Below are 24455 nucleotides of genomic sequence, written 5' to 3'. Positions count from 1 at the left end.
AGAAAAGAAAAAGAAAAAGAAAGAAATCTTCATACTCAAATAAAATCATGGAAACTAACCTTACGGTGAATGATAGCTGGGTCATAGATGACATCAAGGAGATTGTTTAGAAGGAGATTGATTTCTGGAACAAAATGATGATGACACAAATTATCAAAACCTGTAGGGATACTGCAAAGGCAGTCCTTAGAAATGTATAACATTAGATGCCTTTATCAAGTAAACAGAGGCTTGGCACCCGTAGCATAGTGGTTATAGCGCTGGCCACATGCACCAAGGCTGGTGGGTTCCAACCCAGCCTGGGTCAGCTAAACAACGACAACTGCAACAAAAAATATCCGGGCGTTGTGGCAGGCACCTGTAGTCCCAGCTCCTTGGGAGGCTGAGGCAAGAGAATCGCTTAAGCCCAAGAGTTTGAGGTTGCTATAAGCTGTGACTCCACAGCACTCTACCAAGAGTGACGTAGTGAGACTCTGTCTCAAAAAAAAAAAGGTTAAATAACAACAGATGCCACAGAAATACAAAAGATTCTCAATAATTACTACAAAAAACTCCATTCTCAGAAATATGAAAATGTAAAGGCGATGGATCGATACCTGGAAGCATAATACCTTCCAAATCTCAGCCAGAAAGATTCAGAAATCTTGAATAGACCAATATCAAATACTAAAATAGCATCAATTATACAAAATCTCCCAAAAAAGAAATCTCCCTGGACCAAATGGTTTCACACCAGAATTTTATCAAACCTTCAAAGAGGAACAAGTTTCTAAAATGCATACTTTTCCAAAATATAGAGAAAGAATGAATCCTCCCCAACATATTCTATGAAACAAATATCACCCTGATCCCCAAACTAGGAAAGGACCCAACAAAAAAAGAAAACTACAGACCAATATAATTAATGATGTAAAAATATTCAACAAGTTGGCTCGGCACCCATAGCACAGTGGTTAGGGCGCCAGCCACATGCACTGGGGCTGGTGAGTTTGGGCCTGCCAAATAACAACAACAACAACAACAAAAAAAAAAAAAAAATAGCCAGGCATTGTGGTGGGTGCCTATAGTTCCAGCTACTTGGGAGGCTGAGGCAAGAGAAATGCTTAAGCCCAAGAGTTTCAGGTAGCCGTGAGCTATGATGCCACCGCACTCTATTGAGGGTGACAAAGTGAGATTCTGTCTCAAAAAAAAAAAAAATTCAACAAGATATTAGCAAACAGAATACAACAACACATTAACAATGTTATAAACCATGATCAAGTCAATTCTATCACAGAAACACAAGGTTGGTTCAACATACACAATTCTATAAATATAATACACCACATAAATAGAATCAAAAACAAAGACCATATGATTTCTCCAATTGATGCAGAAAAGACTTATGACAATACCCAACATCCTTTAATGATAAAAACACTCAAGAAAATAGGCTTAGGGCGGTGCCTGTGGCTCAAAGGATGGGGCACAAGCCCCATATGCCAGAGGTTGCATGTTCAAGCCCAGCCCTGGCCAAAAAAAAAAAAAAAAGAAAATAGGCTTAGAAGGAACATTCCTTAAGCCGATAGAGGCTATCTACAGCAAACCCACATCCAATATCATATTGAATAGAGTAAAACTGAAATCATTTCCACTCAAATCGGGAACCAGACAAGGATGCCCACTGTCTCCATGGCTTTTTAACATAGTGTTGGAAGTATTAGCCATTGCAATCAGGCAAGAGAAGGAGATCAAAAGAATCCAAATGGGGACAGAGTAGGTCAAACTCTCCCTCTTCACAGACGACATGATCTTTACCTGGAAAACACCAGGGATTCAACTACAAAGCTCTTAGAAGTGATTAAGGAATATAGCAGTGTCTCAGCTTACAAAATCAATATCCACAATCAGTAGCCTTACTGTATGCCAACAACAAATCAAAGACTCTATTTTTTTTACAATAGCACCAAAGACGATGAAATACCTGGGAATATATCTAACTAAAGACATGAAAGATCTCTATGAAGAGAATTATAAAACTTTGAGAAAGGAAATAGCAGAAGATGTCAACAAATGGAAGAATATACCATGCTCATGGCTAGGAAGAAACATCATTAAAATGTCCTTACTACCCAAAGCAATCTATAGATTTAATGCAATCCACATCAAAGCCCCAGTGTCATACTTTAAAGATCTTGAAAAAAATAGTACTTTGATTCAATGGAACCAGAAGAAAACCCGATAGCAAATACAGTTCTTAGAAATAAAAGCAGGGCGACACCTGTGGCTCAAACGGGTAGGGTGCCAGTCCCATATGCCGGAGGTGGCGGGTTCAAACCCAGCCCTGGCCAAAACACACAAATAAATAAATAAATAAATAAAAGAAATAAAAGCAAATTTGGAGACATCACGTTGCCAGACTTCAGGTTATATTACAAGGTTATTGTGATCAAAACAGCATGGTACTGGCACAAAAATAGAGATATAGATCTATGGAATAGGATAGAGAATCTAGAGATGAACCCATCCACATATTGTCATTTAATCTTTGATAAGCCTAACAAAAACATGCAAAAGGGAAAAGAATCCTTACTTAACCAGTGGTGCTGGGAGAACTGGTTATCCACATACAGAAGACTAAAACTAGACCCGCACCTCTCACCATTAACAAAAATTGATTCTCATTGGATAATAGATTTAAATTTGAGACACGAAACAAAAATTCTAGAAGAGAGTGTGGGGAAAACACTGGAAGATATTGGCCTGAGTTATACTTTATGGGTTAAACTTTATGAGGAAGACCCCCCCCCACTAATTGCAGCAACACCAAAAATAAATAACTGGGACTTTTTCTTTCTTTTTTTTTTTTTTTGTAGAGACAGAGTCTCACTTTATGGCCCTTGGTAGAGTACCGTGGCATCACACAGCTCACAGCAACCTCCAACTCCTGGGCTTAAGCAATTCTCTTGCCTCAGCCTCCCAAGTAGCTGGGACTACAGGCACCCGCCACAACGCCCAGCTATTTTTTGGTTGCAGTTCAGCCAGGGCCGGGTTTGAACCCGCCACCCTCGGTATATGGGGCCGGCGCCTTACCGACTGAGCCACAGGCGCCGCCCAATAACTGGGACTTGATTAAGCTAAAAAGCTTTTGTATAGCTACAAGTACCACTAACAGAGCAAACACACAGCCCTCAGAATGGGAGAATATTTTTGTTATGAATCTGACAAAGGCTTGATAACCAGAATCTACAGAGAACTCAAATTAAACATTAAGAAAAGTGCAAACAAGAAAAAATAAAAAAATAAAAATAAAAGTGCAAACAGTCCTCTCTATAAGTGGGCAAAGATTTGAAAAGAAACTTCTCTGAGGATGACAGATGAATGGCCAACAAACACATGAAAAAATGCTCATGTTTTTAATCATCAGAGAAATGCAAATCAAAACCACTCTAAAATATCACCTAACTCCAGCAAGATTAGCCCACCTCACAAAGTCCCAGAAGACCAAATGCTGGTGTGGATGTGGAGAGAAGGGAACACTTCTACACTGCTGGTGGCATTGCAAACTAATACAGCCTTCTTGGAGAGAAGTATGGAGAATCCACAAAGATCTAAACATAGACCAATCCCATTACTAGGTATCTACCCAGAAGAACAAAAATCATTTTATCACAAAGACATCTGCACTAGAATGTTTATTGCAGCTCAATTCATAATTGGCAAGTTGTGGAAACAACAAAAATGCCCATCAACTAGTGAATGGATCAACAAACTGTGGTATATGTATATATCGTGGAATGTTATTCAGCTGTTAAAAAAGATGGAGACTTTGGGCAGCACCTGTGGCTCAAAGGAGTAGGGCGCCAGCCCCATATGCCGGAGGTGGCGGGTTCAAACCCAGCCCCGGCCAAAAACTGCAAAAAAAAAAGATGGAGACTTTATATCTTTTACATTTACCTGGATAGAGTTGAAATACATTCTCCTTAGTAAAGTATCGCAAGATGGAAAGATGAATACCCAATGTACTCCATACTAATACGAAATCAATATATAAACAATTACATGTTCCTAAGAACAATAAAACACTAATATAGTACAGTTCGGGGGTAGAGGGAAGCGAGAGGGGGAGGAAGAGGATGTAGGGCAGAAGGAGGGAGGGCAGGAGGTGGGAACTCCCCTAATGTGCACATTGTGAGGGTGTATAACACTCCCCCTGGGTGAGGGGCTCTTCTACAAATGCAACTTTACCCTGGAAGTGAGAACAATGTAACCTAAATATTGTACCTTTGTATTAATGTGAATAAAGTTAAAACAAACAAACAAACAAAAACCATAGAAATCCCTGGTACAACATAGTGAAACTTGGTCCCAGTGTAGGGTAGGCACATAAAATACAACCCCTGAAATAATGAGATAGAATTAGTGAAATAATGAACTCAGCAAATGGACTGAAGAACAGAAAGGATACAGTTGAACAAATCAATTAAAGTATTCTGCCAAAAGACATCAGGAAAAGATGAAACACATTAAAGAAAAATCAGAGATATGGAAAAGAGAAATCAACATCCACATGATGATGTACATAGGACAGAAAAAACAAAGCTAAAGAAGTATTTGTAGAAGTGATAACCAAATTCCCCAGAACACAGAAAATATAAGACTTCAAACTGAAAGGACTCGAAGTTTAAAAAATTTTTTTAATCCCACGACTACAAACATTAAAACTTAAGAAAGGCTACAGCAGGAGGATCCCTTGAGCTCATGAGTTCAAGACCAGCCCGAACAAGAGTGAGACACTTCTACTAAGAATAGAAAAAATTAGCCAGCATTTTGGTGGACGCCTGTTCCAGCTACTTCAGAAGCAAAAGGGGATTACTTAAACCCAGAAGTTTGAGGTTGCTGTGAGCCAGGCTAACAATATGAAAATTTAAAAGAAATCTTGAGAGAAAATGCTATAAATAAATGTGTATTACATTATACCAGGGAACACAAAACAGAGTCATAATGGCAATGGATAGAGCCCTGGACTAGAACTGAAGTCCCAATATTCCAGCCCCTAACACGTATTAGTTATGTGCTTGTAAACAAACTTAAGCTAACACTTGGAGTCACAGGTTTTTTAATCCAGAGAAACAAGCAATTTACAAATATCCTCAGTGAACTATTGTGAAGATAAAAATAGATCATTAGGTATGAAAGAAGTCCAAAAACACTCCATAATGAGTATCATCATTATTCTACAGTTAGCAATGTTTCAAAAAGATAAGGTACTGATCTCAAGTCCCTGTGATTAGACACAAAAGAAAAAGAGCCTTAGAAAAGAATGGAAGTACATAGGAAAGGAAATAGAAATAGAATAAAAACTTTATCCTAACAAAGAGAAGGCATTTATGGAATTTATATGCTAAGAAAGAGATCATTGTTCCTTTTTTATTTTTAAGAGACAGGGTCTCATCTGTCGTTAAGACTGGAGTATGGCGATGAGATCATAGCTCACTGCAACCTTGACTCTTCGCCTCTAGTGACCTTGCCACCTTAGCCTCCCAAGTAGCTAGGACTACAGGCACATACGACCACACTCAGCTAATTTTTGAAAAAAAATTTTAGAGACAGGCTCTTGCTTTGTTGCCCCAGGCTGGCCTTAAAATCCAGGGTTCAAGTGATCCTCTGCCTTGGCCTTCCAAGGTGGTAGGAATTATAGGAATGAGCCACTGAGATCATTTTCTTGTGAGCTCAGATTTTTTAAAAAAGATGTATAAAAGATAAAATGGTTATTATAATTATATATATATAATGGTTATATAATTAGCCATGCCTAAAAACGTTTTCTCAGGGGCAAAAATGGAGAATTACTAATATCTACTTCATAAAATGGTTAGACAATAAAATAAACTTTTGTAATGGATACAAAATTGCCCTGTAAGTTACAATGTGCTAAAAAATTGTTAGTTGTGAAATTGCTATTAATACTCTCAAAAACAGGATAATCTGATTCAAGGCACCCATCCGACTTGGCATTTAGAAATAAAAATATTATTTGTTAAAAGTTAAAGCAAAGAGCATAAATTTTAAAATACCAAGTACAGGGCGGCGCCTGTGGCTCAAGGAGTAGGGCGCCAGTCCCATATGCCAGAGGTGGTGGGTTCAAACCCAGCTCCAGCCAAAAATCACAAAAAAAAAAAAAAAATACCAAGTACAAAAAAAGTTGAATTTGTGTGGGGGTGGTTGCAGTGATGACGATGATTCTGAAATCATCACCATATTCAGTATAAAAGGAAGAAGCTACTGCTTGGTGCAGACGGCATTCTTATAATGCAAACAAATGACAGCTCCAAAAGCTGGTTGTTCCCTGAATATAAAGCTCCTCATGTATTAAGGATAGCATAAAATTATCAAGAATTATGCACGGGTTATTTTCTGAAAACAATTTTTTGGATTATTTCAGCATGTTATGAAAGGTAAATTACATGCTATAATAATAACTGGAAGAGAAGCCAGGCTTGTTGGTTTGCACTTGTAATCCCAGCAACTCAGGAGGCTGAGGCAGGAGGATTTCGCATGGCCAAGCATTCAAGAACAGCCTGAGCAACAAAGTGAACCTGAATCTCTAAAAAAAAAAACCTTTTTTTTTCTTTTAATTAGCCAGGCATGGTGATGCTACCTACTGGGGAGGCTGAGGCAGAAGGATCACTTGTGCCCAGGAGGTCAAGGCTGCAGTGAGTTATATTTGCATCAAACAGTGCATTTCAGGCTAGGTAACAAAGTAAAACCCCATCTCTTAAAAAAAGGTGGGGAAGGGCGCTGCCTGTGGCTCAAAGGGGTAGGGCACTAGCCCCATATGCTGGAGGTGGTGGGTTCAAACCTAGCCCCGGCCAAAAACTGCAAAAGAAAAAGAAAGAAAGAAAGTAAAGGGAAAAGGTAAAGGAAGGAAGGAAAAAGAAAAGAAAAGGAAGACAAAGGAGTTAGGGCACAGAGCAGCAGTGAGGTAATATTGTCCAGGAGACTATACAGACAGCATTTTGCCTACCAAATGGAGAAAAAGACTCTGTCCCAAAAAAAATTAAAAATGTGTTTATATAACACACACAAGTACGCAGATTCCAGTACTAGTGCAATAGTGACAAAGCACAACCTAACAGAAAGCACTGTGCAAAAATGAAAAAAAAGGCAGGAAAAAAAGAGAGCACCCACTTGAACAAAACACAGAACAAAATGAGTGCCGGTTAGTCAGAGCAAGTGAGAGTTTCACTTACCATATTCCTCATTTTCTCTAGTTCAATCATACTAGGAGGCACTGGTACGATTAGTCCACACTGACTGAGGAAACTGAGCTGTGATCAGCGAACAATTTTCCCTACAGTAGGAACAATTTTCCCTACTTAGGGCATACAGATGTGAGGGTATATGTTTAAATGCCAATGCCAGATGGGAAAATTAAAGAAGACAAGACATGGGGGATAGTAAGGAAGAGGCTCTTATTACTAAGAAAAGATGCAGTTAAAATTATCTACTCTTGCTCAACTATCTGCATTAAGAATAACATCATTCTAATGTTTTTAAATAACAAAGAGTGTTTAATAAATGGAGCATAAATGGAGTAAAAAATGGAAAATGGAGAAAATCACTTTTGAAAATTTATTCCTGGGCGGCGCCTGTGGCTCAAGGAGTAGGGCGCCAGTCCCATATGCTGGAGATAGAGGGTTCAAACACAGCCCCAGCCAAAAACCACAAAAAAAAAAAAAAAAGAAAATTTATTCCTATTTATTCCTATGACTATCTATTTATTGCTCTAAGCTGTGATGACACCAATGCACTCTAGCCCAGACTACAGAATGAGTCTCTATCTTAAGGGGGGAAAAATTATTGTTCATTAATGTCCTTTTCTTTCAGATTGAAGAACTCCATTTCTGGTAGGACATGTCTGCTGTTGATGAAATCCCTCAGCTTTTGTTTGTCTGGGAAAGTCTTTATTTCTCCTTCAGGTATGAAAGGTATTTTTGCAGGACGTCAGATTCTATGGTTAAAGATGTTTCCTTCAGCACTCTGAATATGTCACGCCACTCTCTCCTAACAGCTAAGTTTCCCACTGAGGAGTCTGCTGCCAGGCATATCAGAGCTCCTTTTTGTTTTGGTTTTTCTTCCTTCCCTTAGGACCTTTTCTTTTTCCATGACTTTTGGAAGCTTGATGATTAAACGCCTTGAGGTAGTTTTGTTTAGGTTAAATTTGCTTGGTGTTCAATGACCTTCTTGTATCTTTGGTTTTGCAAATTTCTCAGTTATTACATCTTTGACTAAAACTTTTTACCCCAATCTCTCTCTACCTCCTCTTAGATTTGCCCTTATGAGGCTGTTTTCTAGATCTTGCAGGCATGCTTCATTCTTTTTCATTCTTTTTTCCTCTTCTGTGTATTTCTAAATAGCTTGTCTTCAAGCTCATTAATTCTTTCTGTTGCTTGGTAAATTCTGCTTCTGACAGACTGATGTATTTCTTAGTTTGTAGTCTTTTTTTTTTTTTTTTTTTGGCCAGGGCTGGGTTTGAACCTGCAACCTCCAGCATTTGGGGCTGGCGCCCTGTATTTCTTAGTTTGTAAATTGAATTTTTCAGCTCCAAACTTTCTCCTTGATTTTCTTTTATTATTTCAACTCTTGGTTAAATTTCTCCAATAGCTTCTGAATTTCTTCTCTGTGGTGTCTTGAAGTTCACTGAGTTTCTTCAGGACACAGCTATTTTGAATATTCTGAAAGGTCATGTCTCTCTATCACTCCAGGATTGGTCACTGATACCCATTTGTTTGGTGAGATCACGTTTTCCTGGATATTCTGATGTTTGCCGATGTTCATTGATGTCTAAGCATCAAAGAGTTAGGTATTTATTTTAATCTTCACAGTCTGGGCTTATTTGAACATGTCATTCTTGAGAATACTTTCCAGGTATTCAAAATGAACTGAGTGTTTTAATCTAGGTCTTCGGTTACTGCAGCAGTATAAGCACGAGGACTGGCCTAAGCCCAATAATCCTGTGACTCTTTAAGATTCCTGACGGTACTGCCTTGAGTAAGGTACCGGAGAGTTCCCTGGGTTACCAGGCACTTTCTTCCCTCACTCTCTGTGCTGGGCTGCTGGAGTTGGGGGAGAAGTGACATGGACACTTCCTCATGGCCACCAGCATCAGGTCTCACCCAAAGCCCATGGTGACCACTACCTGGCTACCTATGATGTTTATTCAAAGTGAATCTTGCCAGGACGGGGTCCTTTCCTTCAAGGTAGCACGTTTACTTTTAGCCCAGGGTGGGTCCAGAAATTCCATCCAGTAACTAAGGCCTAGACTCAGGAGTTTGCTTGGTACTTCACTTTACCATAGCTGACTGGTACCCAAGTTGCAAAAAAAAGTCTTCTGAAGTCTTCCCTTTTCTTTCCCTAAGTGAAAGATGACTCTCCCTGACCTGTGCTCCCTAGAGTTGGGGAAGGATAACATAGGTGTTTGCTTGGCCCCTGTGGCTGGTTGTCTCACTAGGTCACATGTACCCCAATTCTCCTGGCTCTGAGCCAGCATAACACAGAAACTCGCCCAAGGATGACAGCCTTTATGGCCTGACTGACTTGGAAATTTAGTCTAGGGCTCAGGCTGCTTTTTGTCAGCTAGTGGTAGGGCTACCTAGAACTCAGGTTCAAGGCAGAGGATTCCCTCTGGCCAGCCTGGTCTAAATGTGCCCTCTGTGGGCACCAACAGAATTCTACTCTGGGCTGTGTCCTCTGTGCCAGGGCCGCCTTGAGTTTCGATGTAAAGTCCCAGAATCTCTTCACTGTCTCTCCCCAGGGAACACAGATTCTCTCTCCATTCCATGTGCTGTGTGGCACTGCATGGAAATTGGGGAGGGGTGGTGTATGCAGTGCAAGGTTGTCTACTCTACCATCCTAGTGCCTCTTTCCTTTTATAATGTCAAGGGCTTATCTGATTTTTGGTTCTTCTGAAGGTGCTTGGTTGCATGGATGGTCCTCTGTGGAGGGAGGACCACTGAAGGTTTGTATTCAGCCATCTTGCTCTGTCCCTCTCATTTTCTATTTGTAATTTTCTGTAAAATATATATATATATATATATATATATTTATTTATTTATTTATTTATTTTTTGAAACAGCCTCACTCTTTCGCCCTGGGTAGAGTGCCCTTACATCATCATAGCTCACAGCAACCTCAAACTCTTGGGCTCAAACGATCCTCTTGCCTCAGCCTTCCAAGGAGCTGGGACTACAGGCACCTGCCACGATGCCCAGCTAGTTTTTCTACTTTTAGTAGAGATGGGGACTTGCTCTTGCTCAGCCTAGTCTTGAATTCCTGAACTCAGGCAATCCACCTGCCTTGGCCTCCCAGAGTGCTAGGATCACAGGCGTGAACCACCACATCTGGCCTCTGTATTATTGTTAATTTAAAAAATAATCAAATGCTTACAAAAATTCTCTAACATAAGATTTCTTAATTTTAGCATTACTGACATTTTGGGCCAAATAATTCTTTGTCATGGAATTTGTCTGGTACACTGTGGAGTGTCTGGCAGCATCCCTGACCTCTACCCACTAGGTGTCAGTAGCACCACCACCCAATTTGTGACAACTACGATAGTCTACATATATTGCAAAATGTGCCTTGGTTGGCAAAACTACCTCAAGCAAGGAACCACTGCCCTAACATACCATATATTTTCTCCAAAACATACTCAATCCCACAAAACATTAATTCTCCAATCCTTAGGTATATCTTACATATCTAATAATAATTTTCTTACTTTCTTTGTTGAAACAGAGTCATATTCTGTCACCCTGGGTAGAGTGCCATGGCATCATAGCTCGTGGCAACCTCCAACTCCCAGGCTCAAGCAAACCTTCTGCCTCAGTCTCCTGAGTACCTGGGACTACAAGTATGTGCCATCATGCCCAGCTAATTTTTCTATTTTTTGCAGAAACAGTCTTGGTCCTGCTTAGGCTGCTCTCAAACTCCCTATCTCAAGAGATCTTACCTCCTTGCCTTCCCAGAGTACTAGGATTACAGGCATAAACCACCACAGCCAACCTCTTATTCTTTTTTTTGGAGACAGAGTCTCACTGTGTTGCCCTCAGTAGAGTGCCGTGGCATCATAGCTCACAGTAGCCTCAAACTTTTTGGCTCAAGCGATTCTCTTGCCTCCGCCTCCCAGGTAGTTGGGACTACAGGCATCTGCCACAACACCCAGCTATTTTTTGGTTGCGGTTGTCATTGTTATTTAGCAGGCCCAGGCTGGGCTCGAACGTACCAGCCTTGGTGTATGTGCCTGGTGCCCAATTCACTGAGCTATGGGCGCCAAGCCCCAACCTCTTATTCTTAATTCAGTTACTAATACTTTACCCATAGTTCAGACTACCTCAAGTATATAAACCAATTTTGCAGCTGCAGATTAAATGATTCAATAAAGTTATACTGCTCGGATACTTCTTTTATTCATTTCCAAAGCTTGAAACTGAAAACCTGAAGCTATTTATAGTATTATAACCTTCAAAAATATTGGGGAAAGCAGAGAAAGGTTATACAATCCAGTATTATTATTTGTTTTTGACAGTTTTTGGCTGGGGCAGGGTTTGAACCCACCACCTCCAGTATATGGGGCCAGCGCCCTGCTCCTTTGAGCCACAGGCGCCACCCACAATCCAGTATTCTTAAAATGTACTACTCAACCTTTGCTCAAGTTAATCAGCCTTAAAACATACCCCAAGACAGAGTAATCCACATAAAAATACAGCACAAAGGATTATAACTGCATAATTATTATCATGCTTTTTAACACTCAGACCAGCAGCAGCAGCAGCAGCATTACCCCAGAGCTTAATACAAAGAAAGGTAGAACCTCAACCCCACCCCAGACCTTCTAAATTGGAATCTGCATTTTAACAAGTTCTCCAGATGATTTGTATGCACATTAAGTTTGAGGCGTCACCTAGCTGTATTTATATGAACTTGCTTAAATCTCAAGTTTAGTGAGATATATTTTTATAATACTGAGAATAAGAATCTTATACACTTTGGGAGATGAAGTAAAAATTATACATATAAAATTACAAAATTGCCATAGGGTAAAGGGAAATACTAATGGAATCCACCTCTACCTCCACCCCCAAAAACTATTTCTAATTTTATGAAACCAATCGCAAAGATGAGACATACATTTTAAAATCAAGCTGAGAAACACGATATTCATTTATAATGGATTCCTCCCATTAAGAAAGAAGAATTAACTCTCCTGGTAAAGAGTAAAGCTAGTCTGAATAGCATAAAGCTATGGTTCCTAAACCTCACTGATTATTGTGGAAGATTTATTTTTTAAAGAAACAGATTCTCAGCATTTACTCCAAGATATTCTGATTAAGGAGGAGTGGAATTCTGTATTTTTTAAAAACGATCTTAGCCATTGCTAACAATCAATCCCATTTGAACATCACTGTCTTGTCTTGGCACCTATAGCACAGTGGTTACGGCACCAGCCACATACACTGAGGGTGGCAGGTTCAAACCTGGCCTGGGCCAGCTAAACAACTGCAACAACAACAAAAAGATAGCCGGGTGTTGTGGCAGGCGCCTATAGTCCCGGCTACTTGGGAGGCTGAGGCAAGAGAATTGCTTAAGCCCAAGAGTTTGTGGTTGCTGTGAGCTGTGATACCACAGTGCTCTACTGAGGACGACATAGTGAGACTCTGTCTCAAAAAAAAAAAAAAAAACATGCAGTTAATTAAGCCAACAATGCTCCTTTCCTCCTGGGGGCCTAGTGTGCAGTGGCTGCAAACAGCAGCCTCCTCGGTAGTGTATGCAGCCTGTTGCTTGTATAGGTTGCTCTAAGGTACCATGGAGACATTCCTTTCCAGTACATGTTCATGTGTTAGATCTTGTGCTGTCCCCAGTTTAGGCTCCAGACAGGTATGCGTGGTGCCTTTGGAAAGCCCCAGAGCACTGTGGCCAGGGTTCACATTGGCCAAGTCATCATGTCCATCCACACCAAATTACAGAACAAGAAGCATGTGATTGAGGACCTTTGCAGGGCCAAGTTCAAATTCCCTGGCCATCAGAAGATTCACATCTCCAAGGAATGGGGTTTTACCGAGTTTAACTCAGATGAGTAAAGACATGGTGGCTGAGAAGCAGCTCATCCCAGATGGCTGTGGGGTCAAATACATCCCCAATCATGGCCCCTTGGACAAGTGGCAGGCCATGTACTCATGAGGACTTAATACTGTGCTGCCTATCAATTGCACCTACCAATCATAAATCCTACTTCCTGTCCAAAAAAAAAGAAAATCACTGTCTTAAGAGTATATATATATATAAAAAGGTACTGTTTTATTTCTACTTACTTTTAAATAATAGGTATACATTTGGCCTATTTCCAATAACTGATATGTAAATTACTACACTAAAGGACTAATGAGTGCTGGAAGACAATGTTGAGATAAAACCTAGATCATGTATTTGCAATTATCCACACCTAGAAAATCTTTTTTTAGCCTAGTCACCAATCACGGAATGCCCTGGAAGAAATGAACCATTCCTGAGTGTCTATACTTGAACTTATTCTGGAATGATTGCAACTGATAACCCTCTTCAGCACAACAGCATACACAGGCACTTGGAAATATTTTTATAATAAACAAATGATAAACATTACAAGATTTTATGAAACACCTGCTAGATAAGTTATACTACCCGGTGCAAGACAAGATTGTACAAAAGGCCCCTCTAAAGGTCTGGATTTCAAGCAGCAAGAACACAGAGAAATAGAAAAAGACAGGCAGGAAAAAGATGAGAAAGGGTCTTTAAAAAAGTTAAAAAGAGGAGGAAAAAGAAGAAGGTGGAAAAGGAGGGGGGGCGGGGGCAGAGGGAGATGAAGAAAGAGAGGGAAGAGGAGAAGGAGGAGAATTTCCCCAAGAATTCAGCAATAATCCAATGGATTATTTCCTGAATCTGTCTACTTCTTTTCATCTCCACTGTCACTGTCCTATACAGGGCAGTGTAACTTATCTAGCTATCAAGAGCATACATGTTGGAACCTCATGACTTGTTCTCCCCACTCCTACTCTAGAATTTCTACTCCATTCTTGACACAGCAAACAGAGCAATCTTTTTAAAGGTGTTTGAGATGAAGGCAGGGACTCACATGAGAAAGGACAGGATCAGAAATCATTCCTTCAACAGATGCAACATGAGGGTTCAGACAGGCAGCAAGGAGCATCCTGAACCACACTCCTCCAGTGCCGGGACTTTTGACAACCAACCCAGATCTTTGGATTCCCTTGGTTCTTCCCTGTATTTTGAACCAGATTCTCTTGTCTTTCCATGGTGCTGTGAAGTACTTGACAACCTTCCAATAAATTCCTTAACTGCTTAAGGTGGCTGGAATTAGAGTCTGTAATTTTCCACCAAGAACCTTTCCTGGAATGATGCCATTTCTTGCTTTCTTTGTTTCTCTCTTTCTTTTAATGATTTGTCACCCAGCAAATTTAGCTGCCCAGAATGGGTATAATTAAAAAGCTGAAATTCTAAATACCAGTCATATCCTCAATCTTCTGAGAAGAGCTTTCAAAGTGACCACTTAGTTTATATATTACTCTATTAAATCCAACCCCCTACATACTGTGCTTTCACCTGAAAGCTAAATAAGGCTATAGACTGGTCTCACTTTATTTTTTTTGCTGTTGTTGCAGTTTGGCCGGGGCCTGGTTCAAACCCACCACCCTCAGTATTTGGGGCCGGCGTCCTACCCACTGAGCCACAGGCACCAACCGACTGGCCTCACTTTCAAATCAAGATCTTAGAATGGGCATCTCACTACATCCCCCAGGCCACTCACTTTGTAATTCCTAGAGCACTATCTCACACTTTCTCCTTCTCCTCAAGCATCCAACTTCAGCCCCTATCCTCACTTTTCAGCTAATGGCAACTGTTACATATTTCAATGAAAAACAGGGGGGATCAGCAAAGATCTTGTATACATGCCCAGCCACACACGGGCCAGTGTCCTTGCACCTGTGGCCCTATATATTACTCTGTCCTCCCTTCTTTTATCTTGACTCAACTATGCTCCTGCCTAAAGCCAGTTCCTCTCCTCCCTTCTTGCACTGGTCCTCTTACCCCCACTCTTATTCAAGGGCATCAGCCCAGCTGCTGTTCTCTTCCTACTGTACCATGAATGGGCCCCACTGTACTGGAGAATTATTACTGGTGCTCAAACAGGCTGCATTATCTCCCAACTGGAAACCTCCTCCTCCCACATCACGTGTTCCCCTAGCTTTCCTGCTATTTCTTTACTCTCCTTCACAGCATAACTTTTAAAAAACGTGTCTACAGGGCGGCGCCTGTGGCTCAAGGAGTAGGGCGCCGGTCCCATATGCCGGAGGTGGCGGGTTCAAACCCAGCCCCGGCCAAAAACCAAAAAAAAAAAAAAAAAAAAAAAAAAAAACGTGTCTACAGAGCTATCTCCAGTCCCAGTCCCACACCAGCCCACTGTGTTCCCATTACACCACTGAAGCACTGTCTGTCAATACTCAGACACTCCATACTGGTTAAGTCCAAAGTTCTCAGTTTTCATCTTGTGTTACTAATCAACACTGTTGATCATTTTCCTCTTCTTGAAAGGCTCCTATTTGTCTTATAAGATTCCATTTTCTCTTCTTACTACATTGGCTACTCCTTCCCAAGTCTCCACTCCTGGTTCAGTACATGACCCAGCCTTAAAATGCTGGAGGGCCCTGAGCTCAGACCACAGAGATGTTCCCTTTTCTATTCAGCCCATAGCTTACAGCATACACTGACAAATTCCAAATTATTAAACCTACACAATGAACCTCTCCCCTGAATTCTAGTCTCCATTTCCCCAATTTTTTTTCTTTTTTTTTTTTTGAGATAGAGTCTCAAGTTGTCACCCTGAGTAGAGTGCTGTGGCATCATAGCTCACAGCAACCTCAAACTCTTGAGTTTAAGCAATTCTCCTGCTTCAGCCTCTCAAGTAGCTGGGACTACAGGTGCCCACCAGCTCCGGTATATGTGGCTAGCACCCTAGCTGCTGAGCTACGGGCACCAAGCCCCATTTTCCAACTTCTTATTTGACATCTCCATCTAGCTATCTATCAGTAATTAGTCCAAACTCAGCAGATTCGAAATGTAGTCCCAGTGGTTTCCCCAATAACCTACTCCGCTCACAGTCTTCTTTTCAGTCAGGGCAACTCCATTCTTCCAGTTGCTGTTCATTCCCAATATAGCAAACAAGGTGATACCTTTAAAATAAGTCAGAGTTGGCCCAGCGCCCATAGCACAGTGGTTACAGCGCCAGCCACATAACTGAGACTAGTGTGTTCGAACCTGGCCCAGATCTGCTAAACAACAATGACAACTGCAACAACAAAAAAATAAAATAGCTGGGCGTTGTGGTGGGTGCCTGTAACCCCAGCTACTTGGGAAGCTGAGGCAAGAGAATCACTGGAGCCCAAGAGTTTGAGATTGCTGTGAGCTGTGATGCCACAGCACTCTACTGAGGATGACATAGTGAAACTGTCTAAAAAAAAAAAAATAAAACTAAAAATAGCACATCTCCTTATAAAGTAGAAAACAAATGTCCCTATAATATATAATCCTACAATATGTGTTCTCTTTCAACAGAAATAGGTGCATAATAACAGTCTCCTATTTGTTTTTCTTAAGATAGGTTCTTCCTCTGTTGTGAGCTAGAATAGATCATATCACCATCAAAGCTACCTGCAACCTCAAACTCCTGAGCTCAAGTGATCCTCCTCACTCAGCCCCCTAAGTAGCTGGAACTATAGGCACATGCTACTACACCAAGGTAATTTTTTGTAGAAACAGGGTCTCAAATTCCTGGCCTCAAGTGATTCTTTAGCCTTCACCCCTCAAAGGGCTAGGATTACAGGCATGAGCCATGAAACTAAGCCATTGTCACCTATTTTTTTTTTTTTTGAGACGGAATCCCACTATGTCACCCTCAGTAGAGTGCCGTGCCATCATAGCTCACAGCAACCTCAAACTCTTGGGCTTAAGCAATTCTCTTGCCTTAGCCTCCCAAGTAGCTGAGACTATAGGAGCCCATACAACACAAGGCTATTTTTTGTTGCAGTTGTCACTGTTGTTTTAGCTGGCCCTGGCTGGGTTTGAACCCGCCAACTTTGGTGTATGTGGCTGGTGCCATAACCACTGCGCTATGGGTGCCAAGCCAACTCTCCTATTCTTAATCGGGTGTAAGGTCAACCAGAAAAATTACTATTCTTTGCAACAGGGTGTTGCCATGTAACTAAATTATGGCCAAAGAGACTAAAGCTAATGTGATGTATCTTACAGAACTTTTTCCAAGAGGAATTAATGTACTCTCTTCTCACTGACATTCCCTCCTTTTTCCTAATGGGAATATGAATATAGCATTCATCTTGGACCATGGAGATGTGGGCCATGACACAGTAACAAGACAGGAGTCTGGATCTCTGTGGAGCCACCCAACTACCCCTGGAGAGCTTAAACTAGATTACTACATGAGAAAGAAATAAAGCCCTATCTTGTTTAAATCTATGTAACTTAGGTGATGAGGCCGGGTGCAGGGCTTACACCTGTAATCCTAGAACTCTGGGAGGCCGAGGCAGATGGATTGCTTGAGGTCAGAAGTTCAAGATGAGCCTAAGTAAGTGCAAGACCGCATCTCTGTTAAAAATAGAAATATTAGTGGAGCGTTGTGGAGGGCGCCTGTAGTCCCAGCTACTCTGGAGGATGAGCCAAGAAGATCACTTGAGCCCAAGAATCTGTGGTTGCTGTGAGCTATGATGACATCACAGCTGCACTCTCCACAGGACGACAGAGTAAAACTCTGTCTCTAGACAGATAGACAGCTAGACAGACAGACAGATAGATAAAATAACTTGGGCTACATTTACTATAAGTGTTCTGCCCACACCTCCTCCCAACACTGTGCTTTCACTCCTAAGAGCCAGCACCTGCAGGTCCTTGTAGGAGGACTAACCTCAGTCCATCAGCACTTCCTAGGGATTTATACATTTCTCCCCAGCAGGGACAGTCCTTAAGCAATGACCAATAGGTATGAAAGTATACGCTGGGCATAGTGAATCATGCCTATAATCCCAGCACTTTGGGAGGCTGAGGCAGGAGGATCTCTTGAGCCCAGGTGTTTGAAACCAGCCTGGGCAACATAATAAGACCTTGTCTCCACAAAAAAATTAAAAAAAAAAAAAAATTAGCAGGGCATAGTGACATGTACCTGTAGTCCCAGCTACTTGCGAGGCTGAGGCAGGAAGATCACTTGAGCCCAGGAGTTCAAGGCTGCAAAAAGCTATGATTGGGCCACTGCACTCCAGCCTGGGCAACAAAGCACGACCCTGTTTCTAAAAAACAAGAAAAAAAAAAGTATAAAGGCTCTTACATCTTTCTTTGGTCCCTAATAGTGACAACTCTTAGGTATAAGCTCCAGAACTCCCTGTAGGACTGAGTTAAAGCTGTCCACTGGGGGGCATGATACCACACCCTTGATACCAGCCTCCTTCTCCTGTCCCAGTTCTACTATCCCTCTCCCTACCAGGTTTCTCTGAGACTCTTCCTAGTAAGTCACTTTCCCATAAATCCTGATATCAAGTTCTGCTTCTAAGAAACCCAACCTGAAACGGTACCCTACTTCCATTTCACCCCCAAGGTATACAGTCAACAACTGTACACTACTCCAAACCTTTCTCTTCACATAATCAAACATGTGGTTCTCTTAAATGAAAATGAAGGTATGTGATATCAACTATACAACTTGCCTTAATCACTTAAAATACTCCATGGACTACATTTTATGGTAGTAAAATATATACATACCTCATTATTTCTCAAGATGCATGACTGCCTATAATTTAAGATCTAAATAAATATCAAAGACATATTGGAGGAAAGAAGAGGTGGCTGGATGCAGTGGCTCATGCCTATAATCCTAGCACTCTGAGAGGCCAAGGCAGGTGGACTGCCTGAGCTCACAGGTTCAAGACCAGCTTGAGCAAGAGCGAGACTGGTTTCTAAAAATAGCTGGATGTTGTGGCAGGTGCCTATAGCCCCAGCTACTCAGGAGGCTGAGGCAAGAGAATCACTTGAGTCCAAGAGTTTGAGGTTGCTGTGAGCTATGACGCACAGTCTTCTACTGAGGGTGACAAAGTGAGACTCTGTCTCAAAAAAAAAAAAAAAAGAAAGAAAAGAAAAGAAAAGAAAAACCGAGGCAAAAAGATCACTTGAGCCCAAGAGTTGGCGGTTGCTGTGAGCTATAATAATGCCACAGCACTCTACCCAGGGTGACAGCTTGAGATTCCATCTCACGAAAACAAAAAAAGAAAGAAGTGGAGAAAGACTGCAATTCCAGCTACTCAGGAGGCTGAGGCAAGAGAATCACCTAAGCCCAAGAGCTGGAGGTTGCTGTGAGCTATGATGCCAAGGCACTCTACTGAGGGTGACAGAGTAAGACTCTGTCTCAAAAAAAAAAAAAAAGTGGAGAAAATTTCAAAAGGGTAAAAAACTTCTTTTTTTTTTTTTTTCTGCAATTTTTGGCCAGGGCTGGGTTTGAACCCGCCACCTCCGGCTTATTGGGGCCGGCGCCCTACTCCTTTGAGCCACAGGTGCCACCCCAGAGTAGGAAACTTCTTTGGTTTATTCTTACAAATTTCCTCATCAATAAGAAAAGAAAGATTACATCTACATTGTCTTCTAGGAACACCAAAAAAAAACCAATAATTGTATCATTCTTTCTTCTATTCCTTTAAGCTCCTAAAAGAGTATAAAGACCTAAAATAGACTAACATAATCTATAATATATTAATACTTACATATATACATATACTTAGATACATATAAAATTCATATCAAAAATCAGGATGGTCTTCCTTGTAATATTGTTTAAGGAGGTAGGAAGGAGAGAGAAAACGATACTTTTCTTAGAAGTTTGGTGTTTCCAAGGAGTATCCTTTGGGCAAAATATATTCTGTGTATTTTAGAAAGGTTTCATGCTTGAAATATTTCAAATCTCAAAGAAGAGATTACAGATGTTTTGTTAACCTCCCAAGAGTTAAACGACAGTCAAGAACAATAGAAATTTCAGTATTTTGACACTATTAAGAATATAAATATATTTAGAAGATAATTAAAATGTAACAATTAAAACGACCTCTTATTAAATGGCAAATCTGTATTACAAGTGTTAAAGAGACTTAATAAAGCAGTGTAACATTGATTTCCCATAAAATGATTATACTAGTACACAATATGAAAGAGAAGCCTTCAAAAGACAAACTTTCATAGGTAACAAGACTGTTTTAATCTCATTTGAAACTGTTAACACTACATACCAAACATCTGGCAGGCCAGTAACTTGTAACACTGTAATTTAAAATGTTAAAATGAGTTATGGTAACATGATATGGTCACACTGCTGGTAAATTAAGAAATGGAGGAGGTGAGATGTGGGCGAGAGCTTCTATGGTAGTGTTTTTCCTATTTGTGAACTGCAAAGGGAAGTCTCCAATCTACTTATTAAAAGTTCAGTCTGTCGGAGGTTAATAGCTATTATGCCAAAAGCAATTACACAGTCTAGAACTGGAGATGTTTTGTTGTTGTTAATTTAGCAGAAGTCAGATAATTCCTGGGTGAGACAGTGTGCACCCTTAACCCTTAATCAACAACTACATCTATACCATCAAAATTCTTCCTCTGGCTTCAGTTCTTCTCAGTTGGCAAAATCACAGATTTGGAAAAAATATTACCCTAGATAAGTATGTTCAAAAATTGTCTTTAATGCAAATGTTTTTATTTTTATTTATTTGTTTTTATTTATTTATTTATTTTGAGATAGAGTCTCATTATGTCACCCTGGGTAGAGTGCCGTGGCATCACAGCTCACAGCAACCTCAAACTCTTGGGCTCAAGTGATTCTCTTGCTTCAGCCTCCAGAGTAGCTGGAACTACAGGCGTCCGCCACAACACCCAGCTATTTTTGGAGGGTGTTGGGGTCTCACTCTGTCTCAGGCTGGTCTCAAACCTGTGAGCTCAGGCAATTCACTGGGCTCAGCCTCCCAGACTGCTAAGATTATAGGCGTGAGCCACTGCGCCCTGCCTCAAGCCATTCTCTTGCCTCAGCCTCTTGAGTAAATGGGACTACAGGTGCCTCCCATGACACCCACCTTTTTCAAAGATGGGGTCTCACTCTTGCTCAGGCTGGTCTTGAACACATGAGCCCAGGCAATCCACCTCTCTCGGCTTCCCAGAGTGTTAAGGTTATAGGCCTAAGCCACTGAGTCCAGCCAATGCAAATGTTTTTAGACACTCTTTAAAAACAGATTTACTTATATGGGATGTTGTTGAGATGTAGAGAAGCACTTCGTGAAGTTTATTTCTGATACTGCTAGCAACATTCTTGACATCAAGAATACATATTCATATCAAGGAAAAAAATAGAGGAAACAGAATGCAAATACTTCCCCAAATTAAACCAGCCATGATGTAATTCCTACAGAATTTTGTTATGAAAGAAATCACTTTTTTTTCCTGAAAAAAAAAAAAAAGAGGCTCAGCACCCTTAGCTCAGTGGCTAGGGTACCAGCCACATACACCTGAGCTGGTGGGTTTGAATCTAGCCCGGGGCCTGCCAAACAACAATGACAACTACAACCAAAAAATAGCCGGTGTTGTGGCAGACGCCTGTAGTCCCAGTTACTTGGGAGACTGAGGCAAGAGAACCACTTAACCCGGACAGTTTGCGGTTGCTGTGAGCTGTGATGCCACAGCACTCTGCCCAGGGCAACAGCTTGAGACTCTGTCTCAGGGGAAAAAAAAAAAAGAGCTGACTTTAGATGTGTTAAGTCTGAGAAGCTAATGTACATCCCAGTGAAAATGCAAACGGACAGTTGAAATTTTGATCTAGAGTTCAGGAGAAAAGTGTGGGCTATGCCAACAATGGTAAGTCCTGCTTCCCAAACTTACTGTTAAAAATATTAAGTGAAGCCAGGAGCCATGGTTCATGCCTATAATCCTAACACTGCTAGGCCAAGGATGGTGGATTGCTTGTGCTTAGAAGTTTGAAACCAACCTAAGCAAGAACAAGACCCTCATCTCTAAAAATAGCCAGGTGTTATAGCAGGCACCTGTAGTCCTAGCTACCTGGGAGGCTGAGGCAAGAGGATTGCTTGAGCACAAGAGTTTGAGGTTGCTGTGAGCTATGACACCACAGCACTCTACTGAGGGCAACAAAGAAAGAAAAAGTGGATAGGCTCGGTGAGTAGGGCACCGGCCACATATACCAAGGCTGGCAGGTTCAAACCCAGCCAGGGCCAGCTAAAATCAACAATGCAACTGCAATCAAAAAATAACCAGGCGTTGTGGCGGGTGCCTGTAGTCCCAGCTACCTGGGAGGCTGAGGCAAGAGAATAGCTTAAGCCCAACAGTTTGAGCTTGCTATGAGCTGTGATGCCACAGCACTCTACCAAGGGTGACATAGTGAGACTCTGTCTCAAAAAAGAAAAAAAAGTGGATGGCTTGAGTCAAAGAGTTTGAGATTACTGAGCTATGATGCCATGGCACTCTCCAGAGGGCAATATGGTGAGATTTTGTCTCCAAAAGGGAAGGGGGGGTAGATAAAAATTAAAAAGGTGGGGAGGCAGAGGGTGAAGAGGGGACAGTTGGGTAAATAGTTTAGATTTTTTTGAGGATTTCTCAGTCTTTAATAAACTATATACCATGACTTCTTAAATGGGGACAGATCAAGCTGTTATCGAAATGACTTGGCTCTTACTTAGAGCATGGTATACTGGAGTATCGCAGGATTCTCAACTGGAACACTTTGGCTGTATGCCAAAGAAAAACGGGGAGCCACCAGAGCATTATTACAGAGGAGTGACATGAGTTGATTGACATTTCGAAAGGATCAGAACACCAGGGAACAGATCATTCTTTGATGTGGGAGCTGTCCTGGATATTCTAAGATGTTCAGCAGCGTCGCTGGCCCCTACACATTATGACAAACAAAAATGTCCCCAGAGATTCATAAACGTCCCCTGGGGGACAAAATCACCCCCAGTTGAGAACCACTGGTCTAATGTTATAACAATGTCAGCTTCCATAGGAAAAGAGCAATATTTCCTTTTTTAAAGTCTATTTTTATGTATTTAACAATAAAAAAGGATCTACACCGTCTATCTTAATTAGGTCAACAGTGTTTCATTACCACTTCCCCACTTAAACAGAGGCCACTGGACACAAATTTCCTCAATTTCCCCTCCAGCCTCAAACTTACTTGTCTTACCTCATTCCTTCTCTTCTACAAAGAACAGCTCCTTCTCCGACCACCATCCGCATGCTAGATTCCAACCCCTCTCGCCTCAGACCACAACTTGCCCAGAAGGGTTAATTTCTCCCCCATGCAAGTCTGCAGCCACTTTTCTAGTCTCTAAAACATCAAGACCTTCCTATCTGCCAAGTTCAATCATTTCCTCAGAGTTCTTCCACTACCTGACATCACCTAGTGCTAAAAATATATATATATTTTTTAATTAACAATATGTCTTGCTATGTTGCCCAGGCTGACCTTGAACAGCTGGGATTATAGGCATGTGTCACCATAACCAACATGAGAAAATAACTTTTTTTATTTTTTTATTTTTGAGACAGCGTCTCCCTTTGTCATCCTGGGTAAAGTGCAGGATCACAGCTCACAGCAACCTTAAATTCTTGGGCTCAAGCGATCCTCTTGCCTCAGCCTCAGTAGCTGGGAATACAAGCGCCCGCCACAATGCCCGCTATTTTTTTAGAGAAGACAAGGTCTCACTTGTGCTCAGGCTGGTCTCAAACTCGTGAGCTCAATCTGCCTGTCTCGGCCTCCCAGAGATGGATTACAGATGTGAGCCACCACTCCCAGCATATTTTTGAGTGAACTTGTAAAGAAAATATTTGACCTGCTCCTGAATCCCATGACACTATTCTCCCTGTTCTCTTTTCACCTCAGTAACAGCTTTTTCTCAGTCTGCTTCCCTTTTTCTCAGCATCCACTAAATATAAGTAGTCCATTGGTATGATTTTCAATCCTCTTCAAAACAATTTCCATAACTCCAAATACTCCTACAAATGCCCAGTTTAACTGTGACCCCGTATTATCCTGAGCTCAAAATCAAGATTTTTTTTAAATTTTGCTTTCAAATGGCTTTCATCTTAGTTTGAAGTCGTTGGGTTTTTTTGTTTTGTTTTTGTTTATTTATTTTTCTTTTCTTCCTTTAGCGATTCTCTTGCCCTTAGCCTCTCAAATAGCTGGAATTATAGGTGCCCACCAAAATGCCCGGCTTTTTTTTTTTCTTTGGTAGAGATGGGGTCTCACTCTGGCTCAGGATGGTCTCGAACCTCTGAGCTCAGGCAATCCACCCACCTCGGCCTCCCACAGTGCT

General features: G+C 41.2%; 1 protein-coding gene and 1 non-coding gene across 2 annotated transcripts in view; one reads left to right on the top strand and one right to left on the bottom strand.

The window, feature by feature from the left end:
* SCAI (suppressor of cancer cell invasion) overlaps positions 1 to 24455 on the bottom strand; it is a 187022-nt gene that overhangs the window by 119048 nt on the left and 43519 nt on the right. The gene's annotated exons all lie outside the window — the stretch shown is intronic.
* LOC128580275 (small nucleolar RNA SNORA70) lies at positions 12724 to 12858 on the top strand. Its single transcript, XR_008378581.1, has one exon. It is a non-coding gene; the product is annotated as a small nucleolar RNA SNORA70 (small nucleolar RNA).

Source organism: Nycticebus coucang, chromosome 2, assembly GCF_027406575.1.
Source record: "Nycticebus coucang isolate mNycCou1 chromosome 2, mNycCou1.pri, whole genome shotgun sequence".
In the NCBI taxonomy this organism is placed as follows: Eukaryota; Metazoa; Chordata; class Mammalia; order Primates; family Lorisidae; genus Nycticebus; species Nycticebus coucang.
Note: the sequence above shows the minus strand (reverse complement) of the source record. Positions and strands in the feature narration are given on the sequence as shown.